The sequence below is a fragment of the Athene cunicularia genome (assembly GCF_003259725.1).
Source record: "Athene cunicularia isolate RWA chromosome 9 unlocalized genomic scaffold, athCun1 chr9_part1, whole genome shotgun sequence".
In the NCBI taxonomy this organism is placed as follows: Eukaryota; Metazoa; Chordata; class Aves; order Strigiformes; family Strigidae; genus Athene; species Athene cunicularia.
The window spans coordinates 20,157,529-20,168,057 of NW_020799110.1; positions in this window are offsets into that span (position 1 = coordinate 20,157,529).

Here is a 10,529-nt window from a genome sequence, read left to right on the forward strand (position 1 = left end):
GAGCAGTAATGACAGGGCCAGCAGAGCACATCAAACCACCACCACAGTGACTTGTGGGAGACACTAACACACAGTGACACAACACAGCAGGAATCCATAATTTTAGAAAGTATATACACATAAACAATATTTAGCCTTTATAGCTGAAATAAAGGAAGAGCACCTGAACCACTAATGTAATGGATTTACAATGTATTTTTAGGCAGAGGTATACCCCCACACAAGACAAAAAAGAAAAAAGCGGTGTAAAGGTACCACTTCTTCCAATTCCTGTAGGATCTCTTGTCAGAACATTAAACAGACACCGGTTTCTTTCCCTGCCCTGTCTCTAGAGACAAGCTTTGCAGCATCAGACTTCTGAGGCTCAGAACTTGACCCAGAGATACCATTAACCAACATTTTGTTCTCAGCTCTCAATTACTTTGGATCTGTCAGAAGATGTTCATGTTTAATTAAAGTTCTTGAAGTCCCTTGCTTCTCTTCTAACAGAATTGGCTTGCAGAGGATCAGGAATTTCCCTCCCAAAGCCCCTAGTTAATGCATTGCAGTACTTCTCAGTTAAGGGTTTTTTAATGCTGAAAAAAGGCACAAAATTTAGAGAAGCCACAAGGAAAAAAAGCCAAAAATTCCTGTCTAGATGCAGTTGTACACAGAACAATATAAATCAGACAATCCAGTCCTATAGGGCAAGACTGTGTGGACTATAACTGGTGGGGGAAAAAAAACCCTTTGGTACTGTAGTACTCTGTATATACAATCAATCAGTTTTACATCACCTTATATGTTTATTAACTGTAAGCAGTTAATAAAAGAACTTATCAAGTCACAACAAAAAAAATTAGGTATCAGTAATCAGATTTTGGAAAATAAGAGCAAGAAAAAAAACATGATATCAAAGGCTTCATGTCTTTCATTCATCTGCAAAGCTAAATGTCAACCAATTTCAGATTTTTCTGGAGAACCAACAAGCAGCGGAGAGCAGCCAGTAACGTCTCCAGCACCACTGTGTTCATCTTCCTTGGGAGCACCAACACTGGAAACACATTGCTCCTAAATGAAAGAACAAGGTGGCCAGGAAAAAGGGGCTGTGCTCCAGTGGGAGATCCTGGCAGGTCTGTGAGCCTCTCGCAGGGAGGGGTTGGGGGCAAAGGACCAGTGGTAAAGTGATGGAGGCAGTAAAGGAGGGATACAGATACATGGAAGAAATTGCAGAGATGTCAGAAAGACAACAGAGGGGAAGGCAGCAGCACAGAGCCTACAAAATGCACAAAAGGAGCACCAAGGGATGAAAAGCTTACCAAAGCAAACTCATATATATATGTGCAGCTTCCTGCTTTGCTCAAGCACTTTTAATCAAGTAATTCGTTTTATACCCTCTCCAGAATGCGATGCAGCCAGTTAGCAATAGTTGTCCAGGTTTACATAGTGTCCTTGTTGGAGAGACACCTAGAGCCAGCTGAAACCTGAGAAACGAGGGGATGGAGACAAACAGATCACAAGAAAACCCTCAAATACTATAAATTTCTGGGCAGTTCTGCTGTTAGCAGAGGGTGCTTGTTGACTAGTACACAAATAGGCTATGTCCAGTTCTCTGCTGTTGTGCAAACATTTACAGTGCACTAATGGCATAATGAGTGGGGGCACAGCCTTGAATCACCATTTGATGCAAAAGCAAGACAACGCTGCAGAAGTAACAACGTGCGAGCTCCAAGCCAGACACTTTCAGTGGTCTCAGGCAAAGAACAAGTGGGGAGTCTAAAAATCCAGCAGACTTCTAGTAGCATTTCAGTAGTTTCTTAGCTCATTCAAAGCACCAAAGACAACTATTATGTAAAGCTCTCAAGCAAGGTGCCATAGCAGACCAGTGCTACACAGCCAGCAGTACCAGGGACAGCTGGAAGCTATCAGGCTGAAAAGGGCCACATTTTGCAGGACCAAAGGCTGAGATCAATTAAGTAGGAAACAGGAAAGGGGTGTCCAGGACTCCCACCAACACTGCCACACTGGGCACAATGCTCACCCAACCCATGTGTCTCACACCATTTGTCACATCTTACATCGGTACATCTTCATCCAAAAGCTTCCCCTGCAGTCTGCAGAGGATGGTCAGCTGAGACAGATGCACACACCCATGCAGCACACCACAGCTAGGACAGGTCCAGGACACAGTTAAGACACCTCAGGTTATTCCTGAATATTTCATTTTTTAATCTTCAGATTATTTTTCCTTCCACTTTGATTAGTACTTGAGAGGTAGACTGAATTACAGGTTATATTTTTGTATATTGCTCTTAAAGTAACATAATTAGCCTGCCTTCATTCTGTTGAAAGAACACAGATGTAACAGAAGCTGCCAAGTAATTTAAATATAAAGTGAAATAAAATTACTAGAGTTGACAGAGCAATCATTTAGGCAATTAATAGGAAGAATCAATGAAGAGAAAAGTTGATTATGTTGTCTTCCTAAAAGAAAGCCTTCTTAATTAAAAAAAAAAAGCATGCATAAGTTTCTTTCAGAGACACAGGGGAATGGCTGCTAATAAGACCAAGATTGCTTGTGAAGGACTATGCCTGCAGTCAGCTGGAAGGACAGCCTCATGTTTCCTGAAAGACAGCCTCACCAAAGTATAGTCCAGTTTGTCCACCAAGGACGGACAGTTTACACTCCCATCACTTTGACAGAAGTTTGTCTAACCTGTCTTTACCGACACTGATGGTGGAGGCTTCGCTGCTTGCTCCAGGCGATCTCCTCCAAGTGCTTTGCTCTCCTACCACCTAGCCTGAGACTTTCTTACTTAATTTTAAACCTATGACTATTTTCTTATCTACAGCAGGCAAGGAACAAATTGTTTCCTTCCTGTGAAGGCTGACACAGGAGAAGCTTGTTACAAGCATTCAAAAAGGACATAACTGTCCTCTCTTCCATTGCTTAATCGCCTGGTATCTCTTACAGAAGATATTTAGCATTATCCAGACACAGCACTTATCATGCCTGTTTTGAATTACAGTGCCCAAAGATCAGACACGACACAGTAATCCTGAAGGAACAGTCCCGCACCATTTCATTCATTTTGCAGGTGGTTTTCAGGATAGCATGCCACCATTGAACCATGCTCAGCTTCTGTTCTCTTCTAACAATTTCTTTCCTCCATGAATGTACTACCAAGTCTATTGTTTTCCATTCTGCAGTTGACTATTTATTATACCTGCTTGTTCAATAGGTATCTGCACCTATTGAACAGAAGCCAATTTTCAACCATACCTTCAGCTTGACATGACTATATGATTTCTTTCTTGTCCTCCAGCCTACCTGCAACTCCTCCTAAATTCATCTCACTGTCAGGGTGCCTCTCACACCTACATTTCCAGCTAGTTACTTCCACATGGCTATAAAACCTATTCTGAAATTAACTCTGTACTCATCACTTTCCATCAAAAGGTGTTCTTTGTGGCACTCAAACTCACAGGCCATTCAACTTCATATATTCCTTTCCTAGCAGATGCCTGGAGAGTTGGCATCCACGATTCACAGAATCACAGACTAGTTCAGGTTGGAAGGGACCTTTAAAGGTCATCTAGTTCAGTGCCCAAACCTACCAGCTCATATGCTTTGGAGCTTTTGCTAGTTGCTAGTAAAAAGGCAAGATTGTCTGGTCTTCTCCACACAGTGGTCTCATGGTATCAGAATTATGTTTCAGCCCTTTTCTTCCAATACAATTCAGAGGAACCCAAGGAGGTCTACCTTCCACTGTAGTCTTCAGACTTTTGAGCAAACACCTATACACACATCCCTGACACAGAGGGTAGCTCTTTTGTCTATTTCCTTGCACGCTCTTTAAGGAAAGTTGTCTCTCTCATGGCCGTTCCAGCTGCACAAGTAACTCCCCAGATGTCCAGTTCTTACACTTTCGTTTTTTAATTACAGATGTATGTCAACAGCAGTTTCCAGCCAAGAAAGCTGCATTACACCAGCATAAGTAGGGCTGCGTGCATCTCCTCCTTGATGAGCCCTGTGAAGGCAGCTCACCTCCTTCATCCTCTCAGCCCTGCTTTGCCAGCCAGAAGTTAGGCATGTTGGACTGTTTCAGGTGCCCCAACAGAAGTGGTGGGTGAGCTTCCCATGCACTTCAGCATCCTCTTATGGTCCAGGAAGAACTGGTTGATTTGTGCAATAAGGAAACAACAGGGCAAGAGAGGCAGGAGAGGAAAAGGCAGAAGGAAAAGGCTTCCTTCCTCCCTGTTTTACAGTGGAAGAACAGGTTTGTTTAATTGCAGTTTAATTTGCGAGAATTAGATTGCAATTTTATGAGGTGCACCACAGAGCCTACACCTGAAAGTGTCTGAAGAAGTCATTTTAAGGGTTAGGTAGCTGCAACATCTGGACAGAGGGAGGGAAAAATGTGAGTTAAGAATCAGAGAAAGCACATTATAGACAGTTCAGAAAGACAAGGACTCCAGCTTCAAAATGGAGACCAAATTCCTCTGAAATTCTACTGTATTTTGTACCTCCAAAGGCTGAGTGTTACTAGAAGAGGTTTTGGACAGAAGAAGGATGCATCATACAACAAGTTTTCAAACTGCACAGCATTAGACAGTCACCCTACCCACATACCAGCTCTCTGTGTGCACCACCACCTCTTATTTTTGACTTCTTGCCAAAACACATGAGTCAGAGCATTACTAGGACCTGCATGGCTGCTAGGTACCCAGGCCACTCTCCAAAGATCCAGAGGAGTGGGAAGCCCCTCAACTCACTTTTCCCCCAGCACATCAGGTTTGAGAAGCTCCCTCAGGAAGGTCCTTCAGAGAACCAGGACTTCACTGTTACGTCTCTTTTCAGACCAAAAACCTTGTTCTCATCTTAAGACTTGGTTTTAGAAATTAACTAAAGCCTGGAAAGTTGATACCACAGATTCGTCACATATTTCTACCCAGCAGCACCATGAATCTAGCCAGCTTGCTTTTGCACAAAGATCAGTTCCACAGTAGAGGTCTATTCTGAGAGGCACAGAGCAGCAAGACTTCTGGAAGATAAATGGGCAGAGTAACACCATACCATTTTCAGACAATTAAATTACTATTTTTAAAATCTGTTATAATCAGGCACCAGCACAGGGAGAAATGACTGTTTCCCCAGAAGATAGTGCCAGGATTCAGGTCAAAGAGCAGTTTTCTAAGGTAGTGCCAAATAAGGCTTCGCATCATCACAAATATGCAAGTCCCTGGTGGATGCGCTCCTGGAAGGCAGAGATCACTAAATGAGAAGGGACATGGCGTTCAAATCGCAGCCCTGACTGTAGAGAGGCATGTTGGAGGACACCTCAGCAGCCAGATAGCCCCTGGGGACAAAAGCTGTAGATAAGATGTTCTCAATTCACTTGCTGCCTCATTATTAGTTTAGGCCATAACGATGTCACCTCTGTTTCTGATGGGGAAACACACAAGGAGACCAACATGTAACCCGATGTTGCCAACAAGCGCTGCTTCAAGGCCAGGATCTTCTACAGCACTACACAAGTGACTTTGGCTGAAGCGCCCTTGGCATCCCAGCAGCCCTCACAGCCCGCAGTGCTTGGCACAGCAGCACTCGGCACAGATGCTTGCAAGGTTTAATACTTCATTCTGTGCCAGTTCACTAGTCACCCTGGCACCCCACAGGTACCAGGTGACATTGGCATCACAACCACCTGGCTGTACATACCCCCTTCTTCTCCCTAGACCCATCTTACAGTCTCTTGCTTATTGTCCTCTGCGTCGTGCCATCCTGGTCTATGGGCCTTACATATGTCAGGGAACAGGTTCCTCGCTGCTAATATCTTTAAGCCCTTTCCCATGAAAACATTCAGTCTTTGCTCTCTTGGGGCACATCTGAGGTGTCCAACACAGTCTTCTCCTGTAAAATGAAGTACCTATAGCCTCTCTCTTTGTGCAGAAAAATGACAGTGGGGAACACTGAAGGCAATACACCTAATTAAACTGGTTAGCATAAGTAAGCAGGTATAATTATGTCAAGTCAAGCTAGCTGCAAAGGGAATAATGACCTGGCGTGCTGTTACAGAATGACCACACAGCTTTCTGCATACCAGAACTGCCAGGCTCAGGGAACTCAGGCAGTAGTTTGCAACAGCCAGTTGTCTTCAAAATGAAGGATTAAACCTACTTTTTTTTTTTTTTTTACATCTAGTAATAAATATTCACAAATACAGCAATAAAATAAAATAGTAATACATTAGCAGTGTGCCTCCATATTAAAGCATTTATGTACCTCTAAATCTAGACCAACAGCAGTTTACCTTGGAAAAGTGTTACAGGTGCTAACTACACTGAACTGATATAATCCAGTAACTTGAATAGCCATTTTAAATAAAAATCTCATGGTTTAGACAACACAACCTGTACATCCTAGACCTCGAATTTACTTGCCCCAGCAGGCAAATGCCACCTTCCGTTGTCCAGAGGACCCATAAATATTCACTGCAGAGAATATACATGAAGTAAAAGAACTGGCTGCCCAAAGAAATTTTCCCGGGACAACAGATTTTCTCCGACTTCTCACCCATTAAGCCTATCCCCATTCTCCAGAGACCCAAAGGAGAAAAATGACAGCAGATGAGCTTTTATACTTATGGTTGTATAATGCCCTAAGACATTCAGCAGAATTATAAAACAGTAAGTGGCTCGCCTCCAAGCACTGGAATTAATACTAGGATCCTGACAGCTCCTCATTACAAGGTCCAGTGGCCTCCAAAAAGATGATTCAGACTGTGAGCTGGGAAGCACCGAGTCACAAAGCACCTAATCATCGGCATAAGGACTCGGGCTGCCAGCGTGGCCCCTCGCATGCCCCCACACCACAACCCACCTCGCCAGCAGCAGCACCCTTGGCACCAGACACTGCACAGCCATGCCAGAGACCTATTACAATCAGCAAGTGAAGTTTCTCTTTTTGTTAGCGTCAGGTGTTTCCACAGCAAGACCTAGATGACTAGACCCTGGTAACAAATGGCACGTGCCTGGATTTGCTGCCTGTTCTCCGGAGGAGACACTGGTCTTCTCACCAAGGAGCAGCAAATCCAGCACTAACAGATTTACACAAGGTTGCCACACACTACTTGAATCTTGGATGCAACTGTACTGTCATCTTCCAAAGGACCGTCACTCACAGGGCTGGCCCAAGTCATCTGATGAAACTGTCTCATTCATACAGGCTAAAAGCTCCCTTACCAGCTGCTTTCCAAGGGAACCTTAAACCAAAAATCAGACACCTGCAAGAGAGACAAGCTCCCTCAGCAGCCACACCAGTTGGAGAGCTGAACACAAAGTACCAGAGCAGCAGGAACAATGCCACAGAAAGTGAGCCTCATGCTCAGCCCACTGAAATAAGAAACTGGATCTCATGTTTCTCCAGCTGCAGCTCCAAAACAAGGAGCTTCCAAAAGTTCAGCTATATTCTCTAGGAGAACAAAGCACTAGCACTTGAGGCAAAAGTGCCTTGTTGCCAGCTCTCCTAAGAGAGAGATGTGTGCTCATGTGCTTTTCTCACCTGCTGAACCCACCTCAGCTACTGTCAACTTACTGCTGCATGGAAAGGGAAACGACTTGAAACTGAGTAAACCAGTAATATGATTTTAAAAGCAAAAGCAAGACTCTGAGGTGGATGTAAAAATCTATTGCAAGGGAACACCACTGAAGAGAAACCTTGACTCAAGCTTTAGAGCAAGTCTACTTCAAATTACCAGATATCACATCACAGCAAAAGCAGTGGTGTCATCTATGTCTTGCCAGTAATTGACTACATTTTGGGGGATTGCAATACATCCGAGATCCATGTGCAGTTTCTATCTGCCTTCCTAGTTTCTGTTACCATCACCTTGCTGTTACTCTGTTTTTTAGCCTCCTCATCTAAGGCACAAACAAGAACTATACAGTCACTAAACATGATCAGGCTATTTGTAAACCTTACACCAGTTCAGAGCAGTTCTGACTGTTAAGGTATAACTACAGAGTAAATATGAGCTGTAGTCTTCCAAAGGCAGAAAGATAGATCTCAAGAGATGATAAAGCATCGGGGAAAAGGAAGAGTAGAGAAAAACAAACAAATCTCCACAGAGAACTTTGAATAAGAGATTATTTTTCTTTTTAATTCAGGCTATCAATTTCAGGAGCAAAAGTCCATCAGGAGGTTAGAGATAAGCAGAGCTCCATTTTTCAAATGTATGTAAGTGGTTATTTGATCACTCACTAAAATACCAGAGAAGTCTTCAGAAAGTTAGTATTTTTAAGTGTGCAACTTGAATGCTTCATACAGGGCATCAGGAAAATACACCTTTCAAGCAGTTTCAGAAATGAAATCTCTGAGAATCTAATATTACAAAGTAAATAAAACAAATTAGGTAGAGACAGGATAATTAGAAGAAGTTACTGTCTTGTCTTATGCAGTAATAAAATCTGACAGTTTCTTGACTAAAAGCCCATGGGTTCAATACCAAGTCCAAGCCAGAGCATAAATCTGGCTAGTGTAGTAGACTAGCACCATTCTGTATCATGCACAGATACCCAAGTTTCCACTAGAGGTATTAAAAATTATTTCTAACTGATCTGGTAACCAAGGGAACATCAAGAACACGGGCTAGGTAGCTGATCCAATATTTAAGAAACACATGTAGCCCTTGCTGTCACATGTAAGCATTTCATCCCTTGTCATCTCAGGGCAGCTCCTGTGCAGCAGATGGGACTGAATTACAAAGATTCACAAATACAGCCACTCATTGTGCTGCTGACCACTGTAATGAGGCCTTGCTGACTTTTTTTTAAAAAAAAAAACCAAACCCACACATATAAACTGCAGATTATACATAAAAGACAACACTGATGCATCACAAGCAGCACTGCTGGTAACAAATCCATGCAGGTAAAGGCCTCCTTCCCTCAGATGAAGAACTGTACTGTTTTGTTACCCTCCTGAGGAATCCCCCCTTCTTTCCATGCAGTATGGCATCCACCCCTATCAGGCATGTCCATCCCCTCCCAAACCACCACCAGCTGACAGCTCTCAGCTCCCTTTCCCCAGCTGGGCCACCTCAGCACAGCATCCGACCCAGGTCAGATGCCGGGGCCCAAGAGCTGGCACATAAGAAAGGGGGAATGTCCTGGAGAGATGGAGCTGTGGCAGCCCCAGCATCTGGCCAACCGTTCATATCTTCTTCACTCAAGATGCAATATACTCTTTTCAGAGGTATAACCTACTGATTGTCCAAGAACTTACATAGGAGAACCTGAAAACCTTTGAGATCAGCGCACTGTGGCAGTAAAGACAAAGTAATATGAAAGTTACTACCTCATAGAAACCTTCTGTCCTGATGGTATGGATTTCAAAACTCTCAAGCTTCAGGAAGGGATGCTCAAACTGAGCACAGAGCCACCCAAGGTCACCAGCAGCAAGATAGCAGGACAATGCTTAAGCACTTTTCTGCAAAAGCCTGCAGCTAAGAGCAAGAAAATACCACTGTCCATAGAGAGTTTATGGCCAAGGATTTGCTGTGTTAGAGACCTAAGGCCACTTCTGTGCAGATACATCAGGGCAATCCCACTTCATGTAGCAACAGAGAAGCAAACATGAGGTTTGCTCCAAGGAAGATCCAAACTCACTTTTTGTACCTCCTGGAAGGTTGCAGAAGACCCTCTTTGTAAAAATGGATTTTCACAGGAGGAGAGTATATCTTTATAAATCCAGCACTTCATTGAAACACTGTTCAAGCCACTACTCCTACCTCCATCTTGTATAGGTTTGAACCCAACTTTCACATGTTTCAGAAGTATCCTATGTGGAAACAAACCCTTCTGCTTCTATCTCCAGGTTTCATGGAGTCTCACCTAGGACATACTTACCAGTCACACAAAGGTAGTCATCACGCATTTTGTGAAAACCAACCCAATCGCTCCAGGTGAACAGCTCCATTTATGGAGCCTTAACTTGGACAGGTCTTTAGTACCAACACTGTTACACTAACTACATCACTATTCAAAAGCAAGTAGGGAAAATAAATCTTTAAGTGAATCTTCTGCATAATTTATCAAAAAGTTTACAGTAGTTCAGAAGTGAAAAGACTGAAGGGCTACCCCAAATTTCCTTATCTTCTAAGAGAGAAAGAGTCAAACAGCAGCTGACAAAGTATTTTAGATGCTTGAAATGGGAATCCAAACACTGGATGTAGAACAAGAGAAGGGTATAACTGTGTGGAAGGGGAGGAGAGGTAGAGCTGCAGCACTGGTGTTCACTTTGCAGGGGAAGTCTGGAAGACCACTAGCACACCTCCTTTCCAAAAGGCACCACCAGGGATCTGCTAATGAATTCAAGCCATTACAGTGAGACAGAAAGCAGGTCATCCAACCTGTACACATCGGTTGCGTCATGCCCTTCCCTGCTCCCTTCGGACACGCGAGTGGGTGACAGCCCGTGCCACCAAACGCCGCCACCGGCGTGCCCGGCGGGACGTGCAGAGGGCTCAGCCCGCCGCCACCGGCCCCAC